This window comes from Microcaecilia unicolor, chromosome 10 (assembly GCF_901765095.1).
Source record: "Microcaecilia unicolor chromosome 10, aMicUni1.1, whole genome shotgun sequence".
NCBI classification, from domain to species: Eukaryota; Metazoa; Chordata; class Amphibia; order Gymnophiona; family Siphonopidae; genus Microcaecilia; species Microcaecilia unicolor.
The window spans coordinates 97,505,993-97,530,473 of record NC_044040.1 but is presented as its reverse complement, the minus strand read 5'-3'; positions in this window follow the sequence as shown (position 1 = coordinate 97,530,473).

The following is a 24,481-nucleotide window of genomic DNA, read 5'->3' as shown; positions in this document are numbered from 1 at the left end:
AATTCCCATATACAAACTTGCACAAATTTCTGACGTTTCCCCTATGGCACTACTGGATGCTGTCTGGCGGCCAGTTTTTCTTCCTCCTTCTGCTACAGTATCAACTACTAGTTGGTAATGAACAAAATCAGGATTTTGTTGTTTTTCTTTTTGTGTGTGTGTTTTCATAACCAATACCAGAATTCACACACATCATCCTCTTTTTCTGTAACTACTCCTGTGGGTCAGGTCTGCACCTCTGCGCTCATCCTGTCACTTGCAAGTCCTCCTTCCTTCTGTTGGGTCCTGCTCGTGCTTTTTCCACCCACACCCCATCCCACCCCACCCATCAAGACCTTTTCCCCTACAACATCGGTTATAGAATCCCACTTTATTGTGTCAACTGGAATGGTGTGTATTACTACTACTACTACTATTACTACTATTTAGCATTTCTATAGCGCTACAAGGCATACGCAGCGCTGTTCAGCACAATTGTCATTAACTTGTGAAACCAATTTTTCCTGTGGAAGCCATTCCTTAACCTGTTTATGAAGCTTGCCATAAGTTATGAGAGTTGTTCACACTGTACTACATGCACAATCACCCATCCATCCTTATCAGAGTAACAACAGAACGACTGCGTAAATAACCCGTCATTATTATCATGTATAACACAACATAACAGTTCTCATTTGTTTTTTTGTTTGACAAATATTGTGACACACAGACAGGGGGTGGGAGGGGGAAGGGGGCGTTGCAGTAGAGGTGGGGCTATGGGTGCAATCAGCAAGTGATCCCACTATCTCGCTGATCGCATCCACCCTCCATGCCAGCCCACGTCACTCCTCCTGGATGTGCTGCAGGAATTTGGGTAGGGGCGTTTCATGAGTGGATTGGGGAGAGGAGAGTGGAGAGAAGGGGGGTGATGTCAGAAGCGAGAAAAGGAGGAGGTGGTTGGCAGCATTTTAGTGGAGGCCATGCTGGAGGTCCTTCTTGAGGCACATTCTGTTCTATCGTTACAACTGCAAAGGTTATATTTACATAATGACCCCCTTTTTCAGGAATACTTAGCAACTAAGTGGGGTGACTATGCCTTTAATAATAGGGAACATGCGCAAACAGACCCATCTTTGTTTTGGTCTGCCTCGAAGGCAGTCTTGAGAGGTGACCTTATAGCCTATTGTAACATCAGGGAAAAACGCCGGGTGGCAAATATCCTGCGCCTAGAAAAACAATTAGCGAAAGCTAAGAGAATATATGCATATAAGCCCACGTTAACTGCTTTAGAGAATCTGAAAGCAATCCAAATAACTCTAAATACCTTATTACATGAAAATGAGAACAGATCCTCGAAGAAGGGCAACCTTTGAAAGCTAATCAAGAAATGTATTAAGTTATGTCCAATAAAAAAAGGTATCATCTTATTTTCTTTTCCATGTTTTATTTTGTTTGATTTCTATTGATAACCTTTGGAAAGGGAAAAAGGCCCGTCTACCTGTCACTTCTTTAAGTATGTCTCAGAGAGAGATATATGTATTAGTCAAATGACTTTACACAAGTGGTCATGATCTTAGTAGCTAGAGATTAACCCTCAGAGTTGTAATCATTTGAAGTATATCTATATACTGTATATAATGACGACTAAGAAAAGCAATTACCGATGCATTTAAAATATATATATATATATAATGGCGCCTAAGAAAAGCAATTACCGATGCAATTCTATTTTAATACTTAGTTGAATACACGCAATTTGTTTTTTAAAAAAAATGTAAACCTTATAAAACCGTAAATTATTTTTATAATATATTATGAGATTATCAATCTAAATATATCTATTAGAAATAATGAAAAATGAAATAACTTAACATTAAACTTAAATAGAAAGATGCTTATGTTGTTTTTATAGATAATCCAAAGATAATCTATATACCATGGTTGTAAACTTACATTTGAATATTATCATTCTATATCAATGTAAATTTAAATATTTGATCAAAAAAAGGTGGGCTGTCAAATGGAGTTTATGGAAAAATTTGATCAAAATTTATAGCCATGCTCTATATAAAAAAATGATTATATTATCATGTGTTTAACTTGATAAACAGTAAATCTGAATAAAAAAACAACAAATTTGATTCTTGAACAGAACTGATGCAAAAAAAATTTTTTGAAAAAAAGAGAAAACAGATTGAAAGAAAACCTTATTTGCAATCTACATGGACAATATATATAAAAATTACCATATAATAGTTGATGACTTTAAAAATAAGTACATATACCTACATCTAATTATAACTGATGAAGAACCGGAAAACTGCCATAGAAATGTAGGAAAAAACAACAATTAGCAATGTATGGAGGTATATATGATCACACAAAAGGAATCAAATCTAGTTCCATATTAAGACCATGTGGTGAAACAGTATTGAATGTATAGATAAGACGTTGTTCTTCTTTCAATAAAATATTATCTATGTTGCCACCTCTCCATTTCTTTTGAATATGTTTAATAATAAAGAATTTTAAATCATCTATTGTGTGTTCTGCTTCATACCAATGATTCACTAACGGAGCTGTCACAATATTTCTACTTATGCAGGACCTATGTTCTATAATCCTTGTTTTAATCATTCTTTTCGTTTTGCCTATATAAAGACGTTCACACGGACACCTAACTACATATATTACATGAGTAGAGGTGCAATTTGTAGAATGTTTCAACGGAAAAATCTTTTTGGTGACTGGATGTATAAAGTTTTGTAAAGTGATGCAATGTTTACACACTGTACATTTCCCACATGGGTAATGTCCAAAAAATTCCTTGTCAACTAAAATTTCTTCTGGGAGTGTTGACGGAACTAAATGTTCTTTTAAATTCTTGTTTCTTGCATATGCAATAGTGGGACGAGACCCTTGAAAACATGTATGTGTTTCTAAAATATGCCAATTCTTATGTATAATTTTCTTAATCTGATTTGAAATTGTGGAGTATTTTAGGGTACAGATTAGTTCAGGTGACTTCTTCTCTTTCTTTTGAATGAGTAGTTGTTCTCGCTCTTGTGTCCTTGCTTTATTTCTACATTGTTCCACCACTTTGATGGGATACCCTCTCTGTATAAATCGCTGGGACATCTCTTGTGCATGAAATTCAAAATCTTCAAAGGTAGTGCATAATCTTCTTAGTCTCAAAAATTTTTATATAGAGCATGGCTATAAATTTTGATCAAATTTTTCCATAAACTCCATTTGACAGCCCACCTTTTTTTGATCAAATATTTAAATTTACATTGATATAGAATGATAATATTCAAATGTAAGTTTACAACCATGGTATATAGATTATCTTTGGATTATCTATAAAAACAACATAAGCATCTTTCTATTTAAGTTTAATGTTAAGTTATTTCATTTTTCATTATTTCTAATAGATATATTTAGATTGATAATCTCATAATATATTATAAAAATAATTTACGGTTTTATAAGGTTTACATTTTTTTTTAAAAAACAAATTGCGTGTATTCAACTAAGTATTAAAATAGAATTGCATCGGTAATTGCTTTTCTTAGGCGCCATTATATATATATATATTTTAAATGCATCGGTAATTGCTTTTCTTAGTCGTCATTATATATATAGATATACTTCAAATGATTACAACTCTGAGGCTTAATCTCTAGCTACTAAGATCATGACCACTTGTGTAAAGTCATTTGACTAATACATATATCTCTCTCTGAGTCATATCACCTTAATAAATTTATTTTACATTTTTTCATTTTTCTTGTGTCGTCTTCCTTTTTTTGACTTCCTTATTTTATTTATATTTTTGTTTTTTACTTTTTAGGACTTTTTTGTTACCATTCTTTTTGTCCTTTTTTTGTTTTTTTTCAATTTTTTTCCCTGCTCTCTTTTTGTGTCATCTTCGCTGTTTTTGACTGTTATTTATTATTTTTTGCGAAGACAGGTTTCTTCTGTTTTTTTGATGACTTCTTTAAGTATACCAGTGGAATATGGAGGGTTGGGACTCTTAAATCTCCGCTATCTTAATATTGCTAGTGGAATGAGGCACATAAATGACTGGTATAGGAATACCAGTGATTACACAAATACACCCTAGAGTTGAGCCTTTCCCCGAAGTTACATTTTAGTAATTACTTACATGCTACAGGTGTACCCATACCATATACTTTAAAATACTCTGGGATTATGACAACAGCTAAAGCAGTATGAAGATGGGTGTGCCGACTGCATCACTTTGATATAAAAGTAACACCGTACTTACAAATCTGTGATAACTTTGCTTTTGTACCGGGTCAAATGTACTCTGTATTTCAGAAGTGGAAACAAAAAGGAATAGTATATTTGTTACAAGTGGTGACTAGAGAAGGCCATATCCGAACATTCTCAGACTTGCAAAACGAGTATGCAGTACTGGACAGTGACAAATTTTATTATGGATAGTTGAGCCACTATATTTCTTCATTACCATGGACATCGTTGACAGAGGATGTTCAAGAAGAACTCTCTTCAGCTTTTACCTTGGACTCACACCAGAGAGTACCGATGTCATACCATCACAGACATATACGGGATACAGCTCCAGAACTGGAGTATCGCAGATTGGCACACTTGTGGACTGTGGATTTGCAGATAACAATCCTGGAACAGCAGTTCAAATCTCATATTTTGCAGATAAGACGAGTCACAGATTTTGCGACCCATTGGGAATTACAATACAAAATAGCTCTACGCTTGTACATCCCACCAAAACGGGCATTCTATATGGGGTTATCGCCCTGGGGAGAATGTGCAAAATGTGGTGCTCCAGGAGCTACTCTGGGCCATATGTTTTGGACTTGCGTTGGTATACAGAAATTTTGGAAACAAATCATAGCCTATGTTACCAAAATGTGGAGACAATCATGGCATTATGAACCATTACTACTCTTTGGACATCCAAACTTGGGGGTGTCCTCCAAAAAAGGATATACTACATTTGTACAGAGAGCGATAATTGTTGGTAAACAAACGATCTTGGCGGAGTGGCTATCCTATCAGTATCCTACATGGCAACAGTGGCATACTCGTATGGTGTTTCTGTTACGCATGGAGCACATGTCTATAAGGGACTTGGAGTCAAAGGTTGGTGTGAAGTTCCAACAGCGCTGGAGTCCGTTTTGGGACTTAATGACATCTGCGGCACGTAGTCACATACTGAACTATTGACTAATTTGATTTCTAAGGAATGGGGGGGGGGAAGAAAAGGTTAGAATGGGAGGGAGGGGGGGAGGTAAAGGTTTTCAAAAGGATAAAAGATAAATAAGTTCAAATATACAGTGACTGCTATCTATATAGGTTTTCTTGTTGTTAGAAGCTTAAGAGAAAGGACGATAGCACTCGCTTACAATATACACAACCATATGGTGAAAGTACTGCTAAATAATACCTTGTTTTAAATGTACATGGAAGAATTGTATAAATGTGATGTTGACTATGATTACCATTCAATAAAATAGATTTAAACATAAAAAGTTGAATTTTGTACAACAGCACTGCAGGACCTAGTTTAGTATTAAGTGGTGGAAAAAAGAGAGAGAGAGAGAGAAAAGAGCAAGATTTATTAACTATTTTCCATAGTGTACAACCCTTTTCTCATAGTTTTAAACTGCAGCACCTAGTTTAGTAGTAAGGGGGGGGAGAGGGAGGGAGAGAGACAAAAGCATGCTTTATTAACTAGTTTCCACAATGTACAACCCTTTTCTTATAGTTTTAAACTGAAACCTTTTCTAGAGGTAGAAGCTTAACAGCCAAAAAACTATAAAAGATAGAGGGAAGGCTGAAATCTTGTTCTAAAAAGACAGTTAGTTTTTGTTCTTTGGTTGCTGGAGAGGTAGCACGGCCAGTGACTTCAATTAGGTGTTAATTAAGGTGTGAGGAAGTAGAATATCTGCTTCCCAAGTTAGCTTGAAAGAGCATCTTTTGAAAAAGTCCCCTTAAATTCAAAACTATATAAAGAGGAAAGGTCCCACTGAACTTTCTTTCTGAGATGTTCTAAGAGAAGAGGATATTTCTCTGGTGAGTAAACACTATTTTGCTTTGTGTTTTGGGAACTTAAAGATTGGGGTTTAAAGGAGTAACTGTAGGTTAGTGATAGGCAGAATAAAAATATAAAACAGCAAACTTTAACAACTAATCTCCATACTCTCTTCCCCCTAGTTTTTAAAACTTGAACTTTGTACCACAGCATTAACAGATAGGTCCTGCAGTGCTTGCTAGAGGCTAGTTTAGTCTTCATCCTGCCCACCCCTAGTACAACTCTTCATTTATAGTCAGTTATTGTAATTAGGATAACAAGCAAGGAGTGCTCTTACAGAGTTTTAAAAACATTTCATTACTATCTAAGAAGGAAACACTAAACAAATCACACAATACATCATCCTATATAATAAAATGCACCTCCAACATTCTGAAGCTGACTGCATGACTGAGGCATTCCTGCTCTCTGTATCCATCTCCTGAATTGACATCACGTACTACCGGGTTCGTCACAAGCAGAAGTGACCAACCACACGAGGTTTCTCGGCTTCAGAATGTTGGAGGTGCATTCTATTAAATAGGATTGGTCAGTTCCTTGAAGCACAGCCAGAGCTTAGCGTCCTGCACAGTAACGCTCAGACACCAGAGAGAGAGGGGGGGGGGGGCCTGACACCAGAGAGGGGGGGGGAGGTATCTCTGTCACACACACACTCTCTCTCGCTCTCACAGTCAATGTCTTCCTCTCTCTCACTCACTGTCTGTCTCACACTGTATCACATTCACTCTCTATGTGTCACACAGTCACTCACACACTCTCTTGGTCTCATACACTCAGTCTCACAGAGAGTCTGTGTCTCACACACACTGTATCTGTGTGAAACACACTCTCTCTCTCTCACACTGTGTCTCACATTCGCAGTTGCACACAGTGGCGTAGCTAGGGTAGTTGACACCCGGGGCCGGTCATTTTTTAACACCCCCCCCCCCAAATCCAGTACTAGGCATACCGAGAATACAAATCACTCAGGAACTAAAGAGCAATTCTACCATACCATAAGTAGTAATTTGTACGAGTCACACAAGGAAAAGGAAAGCATCTTAAACACTACAGTGAGCACTAGAACATCAATTCACCTATTGTAAAACGAAAACAGACAGATTAGTACAGATCGTCAATCCTGCACAGTCAATGTCAACCGAAAGCCATGTCTTTTTCACAAACACAGACAGATACACCCTAATCCACTATAGAATAAGTATTCATAAACTTTCTATTTAGACAAAAATTAAACTGAACCCCCGATGCCAGACTCTGCATACAATGCAACACCACAGAAACAGAAAATGTCCCCTAGTACTGTGCAAAATATAAAGACAGCAGATGAAAAATTTGAAAAAACTAACAAATACCAATCACCACTTTACAAATTAACAAATAGAAATAAAACAAATACAGAAAATAAAATAATACCATTTTATTGGACTAATACATTTAGCTTCCAGAGGCCAAAATCTCCTTCCTCAGGTCAATACAGTATATTACTGTTACAGTATCCTATCCTGACCTGAGGAAGGGGGTTTTGTTCTCTGAAAGTTAAGTCAAAATGTATTAAAATTAGTCCAATAAAAAGATTACCTTATTTACATGTTCTATTTGTAAACATTTATTAACACAGCTACAATACTACCCTGTTTCCCCGAAAGTAAGACATCCCCCCAAAATAAGACCTAGTAGAGGTTTTCCTGAATTGGTAGATATAAGGCCTCCCCCGAAAGTAAGACCTAGCAAATTTTTGTTTGAAAGCAGGGCCACCGAGAGCCGGACAAGGACGCCCCCGGCCCCCCCCCCCCCCCACACGAGGTCGCTGGACCCTTCCTCCACCCACCCTCCGTCACTCCCAGAACTAACCTTAAACGCCTCCTTTCACCTTCGCAGCAAGCAGCAGCAGGGCAGACCTCTCCTTCCTTCCATGCCCCGCCCTCGCGGACATTACATCAGGCGAGAGTGGGACATGGAAGGAAGGAGTGGCCTGCCCTGCTGCTGCTTGCTGCGAAGGTGAAAGGAGGCATTTAAGGTTAGTTCCGGGAGCGACGGAGGGCGGGCGGGCCAACCCCGATGTTTCCCCGAAAAATAAGACAGCCCCTGAAAATAAGACCTAGTGCATTTTTGGGGGCAAAAATTAATATAAGGCAGTGTCTTATTTTCGGGGAAACACGGTATATCCTAAAGCAAAAAAATAAAAATATATATTTTATTTACAGTTTGTTGTCTCTGGTTTCTGCTTTCCTCGTCTTCTTTTCACTGTCTTCCTTCCATCCAGCATCTGTCTTCGCTCTCTCTCTGCCATCCAGTGTCTGCCCTCTCTAATGTCCCTTCCATCCACTGTCTGCCCTCTCTCTCTGCCCCTTCCATCCACTGTCTGCCCTCTTTCTCCCTTCCATCCATATCTGCCCTCTATTTCTGCCCCTTCCATCCACCATCTGCCCCAGTCTGCCATCTCCCTCTCCTCCTTCCATCAACATCTGCCCTCTCTCTCTCCCTTCCATCCACATCTGCCCTCTATCTCTGCCCCTTCCATCCACCATCTGCCCCAGTCTGCCCTCTTTCTCTCTCCCCCTTCCACCCACCATCTGCCTTTTCTCTCTGCCCCTTCAATCCGTCTGTCCTCCCTCTCCCATCCATCCAGGGTCTGCCTTCCCTCACACTCCCCCTTCCATCCAGGGTCTGTCCCCTCTCTCTCTGCCCTCTCTTTTCAGCCCCCAGTTCCAGCCCCCTTATTCCACCTGCCCCTAGTTCCAGCCCCAGCCCACATCTCCCACCTGCCCCCCTTTTCATCCCCACTATCCCACCAGTCCCCAGCCCTTTTCTCCCATCAGTCCTGAGCTTCAGCCCCCAGCCACTTCTCCCTGTCCCCTTTTCAGCCCCTAGTTTCAACCCCAGCCCTTTTCGCTCACCAGTCCCGAGCTTCAGCCCCAGCCAGTTCTCCCTGTCCCCTTTAAAGCCCCTAGTCCCCACAGTTTCAGCCCCTGCCCCTTTTCAGCCCCCAGTTCCAGTACTAGCCCCCTTATCCCAACTACCCTCCTTTTCAGCTCCCAGTTCCAGCCCCCTTCATCCACCACATGCCTTGCATTCCCCCTTTTCAGCCCCAGACCCATTCTCCCACCTGCCCCAGGCATGGACCCATTTTCCCTCCTGCTCCCTTGTCAGACCCCAGTTCCAGCTTCACACCCCTTCTCCCATCTGAGCACTCCCCTCCCCAGTCCCCTGCTCCCCCACCCTCCCCAATCCCCTTCTCCCCTCTGAGCACCCCTCTGAGCTCCCCCACCCCTCCCCAATCCCCTTCTCCCCTCTGAGCACCCATCTAGGCTCCCCCACCCTCCCCAATCCTCTTCTCCCCTCTGAGCTCCCCCTCCCATCCCCCTCCCGAGCCGGTCCCGTCCCCCCTCTGTCGAGAGCCGACAGAGCCCTCTTCTCCTGCCACCACCCTGCCTTTTTTTAAAAATCCATGCAGCGACGTAGGCAGCGCCTCGCGTCTGCCCTGCGTGTGCTGTGAAAGGAGAAAATTGCGTCGCTGGCGTCGGCCTTCCCTCACTGTGTCCCGCCCTCGAGGAAATAGGAAGTTACCTCAGAAGAGGGCGGGACACAGCGAGGGAAGGCCCGACGCCAGTGACGCGATTTTCTCTTTTCACAGCACATGCAGGGCAGACGCAAGGCGCTGCTTGCATCGCTGCATGGATTTTTTAAAAAAGGCAGGGTGGTGGCAGGAGACGAGAGCTGTCGGCTCTCGATGGAGCACCCCCCCCCCACACCTGCTGACACCCGGGGCGGACCGCCCCCACTGCCCCACCCTTGCTACGCCACTGCTTGCACACACTCTCATTCTCACACACACACTCTCTCTCTCACAGACACACTCGCACCCAGACTCACTCTCTCTCTCACACACACACTTGTGCATTCACTCTCTCTCTCACACACAGTCACTCTCACATACACTCTCTCAAACATACACTCTCCGAGAAAAACCTTGCTAGCGCCTGTTTCATTTGTGTCAGAAACGGTCCTTTTTTACTAGTATAAACTAAAAGACATTTTCATATTAGTGTACTACTACTACTACTACTTAACATTTCTAAAGCGCTACTAGGGTTACGCAGCGCTGTACAATTTAACATGGAAGGACAGTCCCTGCTCAAGGAGCTTACAATCTAAAAAGACAGGTGTACAATCTAAAGACAAGTGTAGAGTCCGTCTGGTAGGTAATATTATATTTCATGAGAGGTTAGGTGCCGAACACGGCATTGAAGAGGTGAGTTTTAAGCAGAGATTTGAAAATGGGTAGGGAGGGAGCTTGGCGTAGGGGTTGAGGAAGATTGTTCCAGGCAAAGGGTGAGGCAAGGCAGAATGAGCGGAGCCTGGAGTTGGCAGTGGTGGAGAAGGGAACTGACAGGAGGGATTTGTCCTGTGAGCGGAGGTTACGGGCGGGGATATAGGGGGAGATGAGGGTAGAGAGGTAGTGAGGAGCCGCAGACCGGGTGCATTTGTAGGTAAGGAGGAGAAGCTTGAATTGTATGCGGTATCTGATCAGAAGCCAGTGAAGTGACTTGAGGAGAGGAGTGATGTGAGTATATCAGTTCTGGCGGAATATAAGACGTGCGGCAGCGTTCTGAACGGATTGAAGGGGGGATAGATGGCTACGTGAGGAGTAGGTTGCAGTAGTCAAGGCGAGAGGTAATGAGAGCATGGACGAGAGTTCGTGTGGTTTGCTCAGATAGGAAAGGGCGAATTTTGCTGATGTTGAAGAGGAAGAAGCGACAGGTCTTGGCAGTCTGTTGGATATGCGCAGAGAAGGAGAGGGAGGAGTCGAAGATGACTCCGAGGTTGCGGGCAGATGGGACGGGGAGGATGAGGGTGTTGTCAACTGAGATGGAGAGTGGAGGAAGAGGAGAGGTGGGTTTAGGTGGAAAGACGAGGAGCTCGGTTTTGGACATGTTCAGCTTTAGGTGGCGGTTGGACATCCAGGCAGCAATGTTGGATAAGCAGGCCGATACCTTGGCCTGGGTCTCCGCGGTGATGTCTGGTGTGGAGAAGTATAGCTGGGTGTTATCAGCATAAAGATGATAACCCTAAGGGGTTAAAATAATCTTACCTGGGCTCCTCCAGAGGAAAAAAAATAAGAGTTCTAAAGTGACATCACTATGGGACAACAGCTGAGCAAGCTGAGTCCTGGTTGTCTTGGCAACAGCTTGCTGTTCAGTTAAAAGTTGGGCAGAGAAGAAGCAGTTGAAGCAGAGGAGGAAGAGGTTGTGTGCTGCAGTGTGGCTGGGACTGGCAGAGCATCATAGTCACTAATTGACAGTAAGAGGAGTTTGGAGTGAGGGAAAGGAGTTGGAGTGATAGCCTGAATTCCAGTTTCTTAAGGGCTTGAGGTTATTTTCCAGTTTAGAGTTGAAAATTGGGAGTATTGGGTTCTGAATGTATGAGGGGTAACAGGATAGGGATAGTAGGAGGGAATGGATGTGATTTAGTGGGGAATTGTGAGGGACCCTAATCTGGTCTTCAGTGTACTTAAAGGTTAAACCAGTGTTAAAGTGCTTGTGTAAAGGAGGGGGATGTAATAGAATGTTATGGGAGCAGGAATGTAGAGGGTGAATGCTGCAGCAGAGAAAGTGTGAATGCGCTTCAGACCTGCTTCTGCAAGAATAGGGTAACAAAGTGAGATTAGGGTTTACAAGCAAGGGTACTTTACTTGAATTTTCTTTTGATTAGCTAGAGGCCCCAGTGTTGATCAACTAAATGTGATGTCACATGCAGGGAAACGCTATTGTAAGATAGGGAGAAAGGGTATTACCTCCCATTTATTTTCTTAAGGGAAGGTGTAGGGAGAAGACAAGAATCCTAAGGAGCTGGCGGTTGAAGAGGTTCTGGCCCCAAGCAAGAAAGGCTTCCCTACGCCAACAAAGAGACTAAGTTCTTCACAGCTAAGTGACATCTGCCTCATCACTAAAAAGGAAGAGAAAGGAAGAAATGCTTACCTGGTATTCTGGTTGGGGAATAAATTCCTGTTGTCCCAAGAATTTGGTTCTGTAAAACAAAATTTATTGACAAAGAATCAAATTCTTGGTGCAGTTACAAAGAAAAGAACAATTGCAGAATGTACTGACAGAAGGGGCTTGCAAAGTTCAGAGGTTGCATAAGAGAAACAAAAACGTATCTGATGCTAGTTGTATCCTTCAGCTGGTAAGGTGATCCTGTGTAGAAACAAACAAGCAAATGTTAATAGTCACAGTGTTTATTCTTGAAAAGGTTAAGAGTTGTTAATAAAAACAGAATTGCATTGAGAAATGGAAACATAGTAGCTTAAGTGACTTTTACAATTTTAAGCATAGAGAACAAGCAGTGAAATACCATTTAGTGTGTATGTTAAAAATGATTGAAATGTTGGGTTAATAATTGTCCTAAATAATAAAAAATCTTAAAATCAGCTCCATTAGGCTAATATTGAAAAAACTCAGATGGAGTCAGCAGGTCCATCAGCGAGAGGGGTGCTATCCAGTCTTTTGCATTGAGTGTCACATGTATGATTATCTCCCAGTTGGTGAGCGGTTATATGTGTGTGCCCGATGAAAGAGCTCCTAGCTCTCAGAAAACGGGTCCGTTCTCTTGAGGCTAGAGTAGCAGACTTGATAGTGCTGAGGGAGACAGAGAGGTACATAGAGGAGACCTACAGGGATGTTATAGAGAAGTCCCACTTCCAGTCTGGTAGCCCCTGTGCTACCTTGGAGGAGGGAGGTCTCCTAGAAGGAGAGCATCACCCTGTTGAAAGTAGGAAGTACTCCTGTAGCCAGGACCAGACCACCAAGGGATGTACTATCCTCTTGCACCGAGGATATGTCTCCAAGTTCTGCCCAGGAGGGAAGGGTTAGGGCAGCTGTTGTAGTTGGTGATTTGATCATTAGGCATACAGATACCTGGGTGGCTGGTGGACGTGAGGATCGCCTGGTGACTTGCCTGCCTGGTGCGAAGGTGGCGGACCTCACGCGTCACCTAGATACATAGTAACATAGTAGATGACGGCAGAAAAAGACCTGCACGGTCCATCCAGTCTGCCCAACAAGATAACTCATATTTGCTGCTTTTTGTGTATACCCTACTTTGATTTGTACCTGTGCTCTTCAGGGCACAGACCGTATAAGTCTGCCCAGCACTATCCCCGCCTCCCAACCACCAGCCCTGCCTCCTACCACCGGCTCTGGCACAGACCGTATAAGTCTGCTCAGCACTATCCCCGCCTCCCAAACACCAGCCCTGCCTCCCAACCACCGGCTCTGGCACAGACCATACAAGTCTGTCCAGCACTATCCCCGCCTCCCAACCACCAGCTCCACCTCCCAACCACCGGCTCTGGCACAGGCACAGACCGTATAAGTGTGCCCAGCACTATCCTCACCTCCCCACCACCAGCCCTGCCTCCCAACCACCGGCTCTGGCACAGACCGTACAAGTCTGTCCAGCACTATCCCCGCCTCCCAACCACTAGTCCCGCTTCCCACCACCGGCTCTGGCACAGACCGTATAAGTCTGCCCAGCCCTATCCCCGCCTCCCAACTACTAGTCCCGCTTCCCACCACCGGCTCTGGCACAGACCGTATAAGTCTGCCCAGCCCTATCCCCGCCTCCCAACCACCAGCCCCGCCTCCCGATCTTGACTAAGCTCCTGAGGATCCATTCCTTCGGCACAGGATTCCTTTATGCTTATCCCACGCATGTTTGAATTCCGTTACCGTTTTCATTTCCACCACCTCCCGCGGGAGGGCGTTCCAAGCATCCACTACTCTTTTAGGATTTTAGGTAGTGCTGGGGAGGAGCCAGATGTCTTGGTACATTTGAGTACCAATGACATAGGAAAATGTGGGGTAGAGGTTCTGGAAGCCAAATTTAGGCTCTTAGGTAGAAAGCTCAAATCCAGAACCTCTAGGGTAGCATTATCTGAAGTGCTACCCATTCCACGCACAAGGCCCAAGAGACAGGCAGAGCTCTGGAGTCTCAATGCGTGGATGAGATGAAGGTGTACGGAGGAGAGTTTTAGATTTGATAGGAACTGGGCAACATTCTGGGGAAGAGGGAGCCTATTCCGAAAGGATGGGATCCACCTTAACCAGGGTGGGACCAAGTTGCTAGCATTGGCATTTAAAAAGGAGATAGAGCAGCTTTTAAAGTAGAAACTGGGGGAAGGCTGACAGTCGCTCAAAAGCACATGGTTCGGAATAAAGTATCTTTTAAAGATATCACCAAACCAGGGAAGATAGGGTATCCCGATAGTGAGGTTGCAAAAGAGACCATAGTAGATCAGGTGTCTTTAAATAAAAATCATACAAAAGATTGCAAATTAATACTGTCAAGTACTGAGCATTATAATGTAAATAGGAACAACAAACATAGTGTGAAATGTCTATTTGCGAATGCCAGAAGCCTCAGAAATAAGATAGGAGAGCTAGAATATATTCCACTAAATGAAAAATTAGATATAATAGACATCTCTGAGACCTGGTGGAAGAAGGACAACCAGTGGGACATTATCATGCTGGGGTACAAATTATTTTTTTATTTTTTATTTATTGCATTTGTATCCCACATTTTCCCACCTATTTGCAGGCTCAGTGTGGCTTACAATACATTGTGAATGATGGAAATACAATGTGTTACAGTACGATTATGAGTTACATTGTGAAGAGTTATGGGAAAACAGTGTCAAGTCAAGACATCGTTTAGGGCGTGGAAACACTGGAATGTTACAATGGGGAAAGGATAGGGCGATAGAACAATAGCAGAGGACATAGGGTATCACAATTGTATCTGTGGGTGGAGATTGAGGTGTGGTGTAATACGGGGTAGGAAAATTCAGAAGAGAGTGTATTGATGCATTTCTATTAGTGTGAATGAACTTCATGTGTTTTGATCCTTGCCATAAATTTTCTCAAAGAGATATGTCTTCAATCGTTTGCAGAAGTCGGTTAATTCGTAGATCGTTTTCAGGTTGCATGGTAGTGTATTCCAGAATTGCGTTCTCATATAGGAGAAGGTTGATGCATGCAGTGCTTTGTATTTTATGCCTTTGCACTTAGGGAAGTGGAGGTTGAGGAAAGTTCGGGATGATCTTTTAGCGTTTCTGGGTGGCAGGTCTATTAAGTCAGACATGTATGCAGGAGCTTCATCGTGAATTATATTATAGTGATAGGGTGGATCGAATTGGAGGAGGGGTAGCACTGTATGTGAAGGACAGCCTTGAATCAAATAGATTGAAACTTCTGCAGGAAACAAACATATCTTGGAATCCCTATGGATTGAAATTCCATGTGTAAAGGAGAAAAGGATAATGATAGGAGTGTACTACCGTCCGCCTGGCAGGATGAACAGATGGATGTAGAAATGTTATCGGAAATTAGGGACTCTAATAAACTAGGCAACACAATAATAATGTGCAATTTCAATTACCTCGATATTGACTGGGTAAATGTAACATCAGGGCAAGCTAGGGAGGTAAAATTCCTTGACGAAATCAAGGACTGCTTTATGGAGCAGCTTGTACAGGAGCCAACAAGAGAAGGAAAAATTTACATCAGGCATGGATGCTGTTAAAAAATACCATCCTGGAAGCCCAGGCCAAATATATTCCGCATATTAAAAAAGGAGGAAGGAAGACCAAATGACAACCGGCATGGTTAAAAAGTGAGGTGAAGGAAGCTATTAGAGCTAAAAGAAAATCCTTCAGAAAATGAAAGGAGGAACCAACTTAAAATAATAAGAAACAGCATAAGGAATGTCAAGTCAAATGCAAAGCGCTGATAAGAAGGCAAAGAGGGTCTTTGAAAAAAGATTAGGTATATTAAAAGCAGGAAGCCGGCAAGAAAACCAGTAGGACCACTAGATGACTGAGTGGTAAAAGGGGCAATCAGGGAAGACAAAGCCATAAAGGAGAGATTAAATGAATTATTTGCTTCGGTCTTCACCGAGGAAGATTTAGGAGAGATACCAGTGCCAGAAATGATATTCAAAGCTGATGAGTCGAAAAAACGGAATGAAATCTCTATAAACCTGGAGGATGTAATGGGACAAATTGAAGAGTAGCAAATCTCCTTGACCGGATTGTATCCATCCTAGAGTAGATAGAATTGAAAAATGAACTTGCAGATCTATTGTTAGTAATGTGTAATTTATCTTTAAAATCAAGAATGGTGCTGGAAGATTGGGGGGTGGCCAATGTAACGCCGATTTTTTAAAAAGTTTCCAGAGGAGATCCGGCAAATTATAGACCAATGAGCCTGACGTCGGTGCCAGGCAAAATGGTAGAGACTATTATAAAGAACAAAATTACAGAGCATATTCAAAAGTATGGATTAATGAGACAAAGCTAACATGGATTTAGTGAAGGAAAATCTTGCCTCGCCAATCTATTACATTTCTTTGAAGGGGTGAACAAATATGTGGATAAAGATGAGCCGGTTGATATTGTGTACCTGGATTTTCAAAAGGCATTTGACCAAGTACCTCATGAAAAGACTACAGAGGAAACTGGAGAGTCATGGGATAGAAGGTAGTGTCCTATTGTGGATTAAAAACTGGTTAAAAGATAGAAAACAGAGAGTAGGGTTAAATGGTCAGTATTCTCAATGGAGAAGGGTAGTTAGTGGGGTTCCCCAGGGGTCTGCGCTAGGACCGCTGCTTTTTAACATATTTTTAAATGATCTAGAGATAGGAGTAACTAATGAGGTAATTAAACTTGCTGACGACACTAAGTTATTCAAAGTTGTTAAATCGCGAGAGGATTGTGAAAAATTACAAGAGGACCTTACGAGACTGGGAGACTGGGCATCAAAATGGCAGATGGCATTTAATGTGAGGAAGTGCAAAGTGATGCATGTGGGAAAGAGGAACCCGAACTATAACTACGTAATGCAAGGTTCCATATTAGGAGTCACCGACCAAGAAAGGGACCTAGGTGTCATCCTTGATGATACATTGAAACCCTCTGCTCAGTGTGCGGCAGCGGCTAAGAAAGCAAATAGAATGTTAGGTATTATTAGGAAAGGAATGGGAAACAAAAATGAGGATATTATAATGCCTTTGTATCACTCCATAGTGTTACCACACTTCGAATATTGTGTGCAATTTTGGTTACCACATCTTAAAAAAAACATATAGTGGAATTAGAAAAGGTACGGAGAAGGGTGACTAAAATGATACAAGGGATGGGACAACTTCCCTATGAGAAAAGGCTATAACAGCTAGGGCTCTTCAGCTTGGAGAAGAGATGGCTAATTGGGGAGATATGATAGAGGTCTATAAAATAATGAGTGGAATGAAACCGGTGAACATGAATCGCTTGTTTACTCTTTCCAAAAATACTAGGACTAGGGGGCACGCAATGAAGCTACAAAGTAGTAGATTTAGAATAAACCAGAGAAAATATTTCTTCACTCTATGTGTAATTAAACTTTGGAATTCGTTGCTAGAGAATGTGGGAAAAGAAGTTAGATTAGCAGGGTTTAAAAAGGGTTTGGATAACTTCCTAAAGGAAAAGTCCATAGGCCATTATTAGGATAGAATTGGGAAAGATCTGCTGCTTGTTTCTAGGATGGGCAGCATAGGTTGTATTGTACTGTTTTGGGATCTTGCCATGCACTTGTGACCTGGATTGGCCACTGTTAGAGACAGTATGCTGGTCTTGATGGACCTTCAGTCTGTCCCAATATGGCAATACTTATGTACTTATATGTAGTTATGTGTCACTTGACATTTGGAAGTGCTCGGTTGATAAATGAAACAGGACTATCTCTCCATTGGCAACACAGGGCTGGTAAAGTGGTGGCAGGAGCTCAATTCTCATCAGAGCCTAGCTTCACTATCTTTGTCTGCTTCCTTTCCTCAAAACAAGGGTTCAACACTGAGGGATAATGGGTCCCCTGCCCCCCATCCCCTGAGACCCACCAGCAGCTTAATTCCTTGGATCTTAAAGCCATCAGGAACATCTCTGAGCATTCTTCCTGGTAAAGCTAGCCTCTCTCAGTTGAACAGTCAGGTCACCATGTTTTATAGAGGTGAGCCTGTTGATATTGTGTAACTGGATTTTCAGAAGGCGTTTGACAAAGTACCTCATGAAAGACTCCAGAGGAAACTGGAGAGTCATGGGATAGGAGGTAGTGTTCTATTGTGGATTAAAAACTGGTTAAAAGATAGAAAACAGAGAGTAGGGTTAAATGGTCAGTATTCTCAATGGAGAAGGGTAGTTAGTGGGGTTCCCCAGGGCTCTGTGCTGGGACCGCTGCTTTTTAACATATTTATAAATGACCTAGAGATGGGAGTAACTAGTGAGGTAATTAAGTTTGCTGATGACACAAAGTTATTCAAAGTCATTAAATCACAGGAGGATTGTGAAAAATTACAAGAGGACCTTATGAGACTGTAAGACTGGGCTTCTAAATGTGCTCAGTGTGCTGCTGCGGCTAAGAAAGCAAATAGAATGTTAGGTATTATTAGGAAAGGAATGGAAAACAAAAAATGAGGATGTTATAATGCCTTGGTATCGCTCCATGGTGCGACCGCACCTCAAATATTGTGTTCAATTCTGGTCGCCGCATCTCAAAAAAGATATAGTGGAATTAGAAAAGGTGCAGAGCCCCTCCGAAGGGACACCACCTTTTAGTGGTGGAAGGGCTTCTGTGTTTCAATGACTCAGAGGGCTAAGCTGAAGGGTTACCCATATCAGACAGGCCTCTGAGAAGAAACCAAAGAGTGTCCCAAACTGGGAGAGTGGTAAGATGGTGACCTGAAGTTTGTATGCCCAGCGGCCCAGCTGCCCTCTGAAGTTTTGTCTTCTTTATATAAATTCCCTCTCTGCAATTGCACTTTCCTTAACTGAGAAGAAGGGAACAACTGGCGGTCAGCCGCTGATGGCCAGCATTTTGTCCCCTGAGCAGCAAGTGCGGGACCGCTGCGCATCGAACTGCCCAAAGATGAAAGGGTTGGCGAGTCCTTTGATTAGCGCCGGCGAAGGAGCGTCGACACTCTTGGACCTGGAAAAACAACTCCATCGCTCCCAAATTATTCAACCACCATGTCCAAAAGAGTGGAGGAGTGAGTTAGAGGCATATGCTGAAATGGAGGACGTTTACAGCAGAACCTGAATCGGCGGAACCACTCCTAAACACCTCAAGAGAAATCACCTTGGAGTTTTTGGCTTCCGTGGAGGTTACATTTAATGCCATCTGGAAGGCGCTTCGGGACCTGACGGCGGTAGTAAATAACTTTGTTTCAGATATAATCTTATTGGAGAGTTACATGGACAATTTGACTGAACCCTTTGAGAGTGAAAAATTGATATAATAAATGAAGTTCTACACAAGCTAGAAGTGGTTATGATCCTGAAAATGATAATGGACCAGAACTTTGAATGATAAGGTGGATGTTATTGTGGATGATTAATGTCGAAATTATTGTTTTTCCCAGAGTTCCAGGTATGACTCCTAAAGTTTTCCTCAGAAATATTTCCTTAATTATTACTTCGAAAGGAGTGAAGCCTGTGAAAACTGGGATTGCTTTAATCAATGGGATTTGAATTAGAGACTTAAATATATGTATTGTTAAATAATTTCTGGTTTTTAAAAGAGAGAGAATGTAATCAGATGTATTATTTCTAACTAAAATCTGGACAATAAGTATGTTCTCAATGAAATGAATTGACTATACACCGTATTTGGTCTTGAAGAAGCCAACCAGATGATCAATGTGGAATAATGAATTAGATGAGTAATATCTGGGGATAATCAGGTTAATACCATGTTTTCTTTTTTCTGTTTACTGTTTAGTTGATCTCCTTGTCTTATCTCACTCTCCCTATTTTTCTTCACTTTGTGGTCTAAGAAAGAGAAAGATTGTATATAATCCATATATCTAGTTGGGATTGTTTTCTTCTTATCTTGTATTAATGTGCAGTCATCTCTGTATTACTGTTTGCAAGTGACCCTTATAAAATGAAAAATTATAAATAAATGATTTAAAAAAAAAGAAAAGAAAAGGTGCAGCGAAGGGCGACGAAAATGATAAAGGGGATGGGAAGACTTCCCTTTGAGGAAAGGCTAAAGCGGCTAGGGCTCTTCAGCTTGGAGAAAAGGCGGCTGATGGGAGATATGATAGAGGTCTATAAAATAATGAGTGGAGTTGAACGGGTAGATGTGAAGCGTCTGTTCACGCTTTCCAAAAATACTAGGACTAGGGGGCATGCGATGAAGCTACAATGTAGTAAATTTAAAAGGAATCAGAGAAAATTTTTCTTCACTCAACGTGTAATTAAACTCTGGAATTTGTTGCCAGAGAATGTGGTAAAAGCAGTTAGTTTAGTGGAGTTTAAAAAAGGTTTAGACGGTTTCCTAAAGGAAAAGTCCATAGACTGTTATTAAATGGACTTGGGGAAAATCCACTATTTCTGGGATAAGCAGTATAAAATGTTTTGTACTTTTTGTCCTCTGTGTTAAATTGTACAGCGCTGCGTAACCCTGGTAGCGCTTTATAAATGTTAAGTAGTAGTAGTAGTTTTTGGGATCTTGCCAGGTATTTGTGATCTGGATTGGCCACTGTTGGAAACAGGATGATGGACCTTTGGTCTTTCCCAGTATGGCAATACTTACTGTATGTACGTATATATCAACAAGCAAGGCAGGAGGCCTGTGAGATATGCAGGTTTGCCCCATCAAAGGTCTCCTTCATACACTACAAACTCATTAGTTGAGTACATCATCTACAGACCTCTTTGCCCATGAGATTACTGCAAAATGTTTCCTCAAGCAACTATCCCCATTCAATCTCATGCCTGATAATTGGCAATACCCAGAGACAAAGAGAAAACAGTGTATGATTCTTCAGATTACCTGATATAAAAATAGTCTGTGGCCTAATACCTTGAACAATAAAACTATCCAGATCCACACTATTATAAATAATGTGGAAGAAGAATAAAAACTATGGGATTTTAAAGCCAAAAAACCCCAGAAACACACTCAGATGTTCAAATGATTCATTAATTTATTTTTCCTCAAAAGTTGAAAATGCGCTTAAAGTAAGGCGTGTGTGTGTGTATATATTTATTTATTTATTTATTTATTGCATTTGTATCCCACATTTTCCCACCTATTTGCGGGCTCAGTGTGGCTTACAATAAGATATGAATAGTAGAGATACATTGGTTACAACTAGGTTATGGATTACATTGAACAGGGTTGTGCGAGACATTCGAATATCATTGGGAATATAACAATGGGACATCAACTGAAAAACATTGGAAAGAGACAATGGGAAAAAACATTCATTGTTGGACACCAAGACATTTGGTGTATAAAGTTCTGTGAATAAATATGTGATTGACTGGATAGCGGGATGAGGGATAAGAAGTGGATGTGCATTGCATTGGTGAACAGTGAGTGTGGTCTCTATGTGTTTAGGCTCTTTCCGTAGGTTTGTTCAAACAGGTGAGTCTTCAGTAGTTTACGGAAGGAGGCTTGTTCGTTAATCATTCTTAGGTTGCGCGGTAGTGTATTCCAGGATTGCGTGCTCTTGTAGGAGAAGGTTGACGCGTATAGCGTCTTGTATTTCAGGCCCTTGCAGGTTGGGTAGTGGAGGTTGAGGTGAGTTCGGGATGATCTTTTAGCGTTTCTGAGTGGTAGGTCTATTAAATCAGACATGTACGCTGGGGCTTCGCCGTGAATGATCTTATGGACTAATGTGCAGACTTTAAAAGTAACGCGGTCATTGAGTGGAAGCCAATGTAGTTTCTCTCGTAGTGGTTTTGCTCTTTCGTATCTAGGTTTTCCGAAGATGAGCCTGGCTGCTGTGTTCTGGGCTGTCTGAAGTTTCCTCAGTATTTGCTCTTTGCATCCTGCGTATAATGAGTTGCAGTAATCCAAGTGGCTAAGGACGAAGGATTGAACTAGGCTGCGGAAGACAAATCTTGGGAAGAATGGTCTTAGCCTTTTCAACTTCCACATGTAGAAGAACATCTTCTTTGTTATGTTGTTTGCGTGGGTTTCGAGTGTTAGGTGGCGGTCGATAGTCACTCCAAGGATTTTTAGCGTTTCTGAGATAGGGAGTTTAAGGTTTGGTGTGTTTAACATGTTGAATTCAGTTGTGTTGTATTGGGAGGTGAGTATCAGGCATTGGGTTTTTTCAGCGTTCAGTTTCAGGCGGAATGTATTTGCCCATGTGTTCATGATGTGTAGACTCTGATTGATTTCTTTTGAGATTTCTTTGGTGTCTTGTTTGAATGGGATGTATATTGTCACATCATCGGCGTATATATATGGGTTGAGGTTATGGTTTGATAGGAGTTTCGCTAGAGGGATCATCATTAGGTTAAATATGGTTGGTGAGAGAGGTGATCCTTGTGGGACTCCACATTCAGGTATCCATGCTTTGGACGTGGTTGAGTTTGATGTGACTTGATACGAACGCAGGGTTAAGAACCCCTTGAACCAGTTCAGGACGTTTCCTCCGATGCCAAAGTATTCAAGTATGTGTAGTAGGATTTCATGGTCAACCATGTCGAAGGCGCTTGACATGTCAAATTGTAGGAGGAGTATATTGTTGCCGGTTGCAATTATTTGTTTCAATTTGGTCATAAGGGTGACTAATACTGTTTCTGTACTGTGATTTGAACGGAATCCTGATTGGGCATCATGCAGTATCGAATGTTTGTCTAGATAGTTTGTGAGTTGTTTAGTTACCATGCCTTCGGTTATCTTGGTTATTAGTGGTATGGATGCTATTGGCCTGTAGTTCGTTATTTCGCTCGTGTTTTTCTTTGTATCTTTAGGAATTGGGGTGAGTAAGATTTTTCCTTTTTCTTTTGAGAAGAGTCCATTTTGTAACATGTAGTTTATGTGGTTTGTTAGGTTTATTATGAATTTTTGAGGAGCAGATTTCATGAGGCTGTTCGGACAAATGTCTAGTTTGCAGTTGGATTTGGCATATCTTTTGAGAGTATTAGAGATGAGGTCTTCTGATAATAATTCAAATTCGGTCCAGGTTCTGTCTGCTGGGTGTGTTCCTTCTTCTGGATCTAGACAGTCTAGGAGAGTGGTATATTCTATAGGGCTGGTAGGTATTTTGTGTCGCAATAGTGTAATTTTCTCCTTGAAGTATTTCGCAAGGTTGTCGACACTTGGTATATCTTTGCTGTTGTTTGTAACAGGTGTGGTGTCTAACAGTTTGTTCACGAGGTTGAAGAGTTTATGTGTGTCTTTGTAGTTTGGTCCTATTAGTGTTTTATAGTGTAGTCTTTTTGTCTGTTTGATGGTGTATTTATATTTTCTCCGAAGTTGTTTCCAGTCGTTTAGTGTTTGTTCGTCTTTCTTTTTGTTCCATGCTCGTTCAAGTCTCCTGACTTGTGTTTTCAGTTTTTTCAGTTCTTCGGTGAACCATGGATTTGCATTTTTCCTGTGTGATGTTCTGGTTTGGACTGGGGCGATTTTGTTTAATGTTGTTGTGCTTATATCGTCCCATTCTTGGAGGAATTGGATGGTGTCGGCGTTTGTGGTCCATTCGCTCTGGTAAATCTGTTGCCAGAATGTTGTGGGGTCTATTTTTCCTCTTGTGTAGGTTGTTCGTTCATGTTTGTTGATTGTGTTTAGTTGTGTTTTTCGCCAGTAAAGAGTGACATTTGCTTTATGGTGGTCTGACCATAATGTAGGTGTCCATCTTGTGTTAGTGAGTGTGATAGTTGAGTCCGGTTCGAATCTGTTTGTTATGATATCTATTGTGTGTCCTTTTTCGTGGGTTGGTTGTAAATTGGGTGTTTGCAGGTCCCAGAGTTTTAAGAATTCTTTGAGTTCTCGTGTACTTGGTAGAGTGTCATTTTCTAGGTGTAAGTTGATGTCGCCTAGTATGAGGATGTTTGAGGCTGATACGCAGGTATTTGAGATGAAATCCATGAGTTGTGTTTGGGTGTCTTGCCATTTTCCTGGTGGCCTGTAGAATAGGATTGTGTTAAGGTGTCCTATTAGGCTTGGATGGCTGATTCTTGTCGATGCAATTTCAAGTTGTGGTGAGGTAGATTCGCCTGTGATTGTGATGGTGAATTCAGGTTTGTATATTATCGCTATTCCGCCTCCTCTTTTTTTTCCATTTCTTGTCCAGTGCGTGATTTTGTATTCTGGTGGGCACACTTGTAAGATGGCTGGGTCTGTGGGACTGTGGAACCAGGTTTCTGTGATAAATAAGAGGTCTAATTTGTCTGTGATGATCCAATCTAGTATGTCTACTGAGTTTCTTACTGCTGATCTTGCATTGACGTATCCTAGTTGGATTGGGTGATGTGGTTCCAAGGTGGGGTTTGATGTGTTTATTTTTATTAATTGTCTGTTTCTTCGGTGGTTGAGTTTACTGTTGTCATTGTTTTCCTTATTTTGT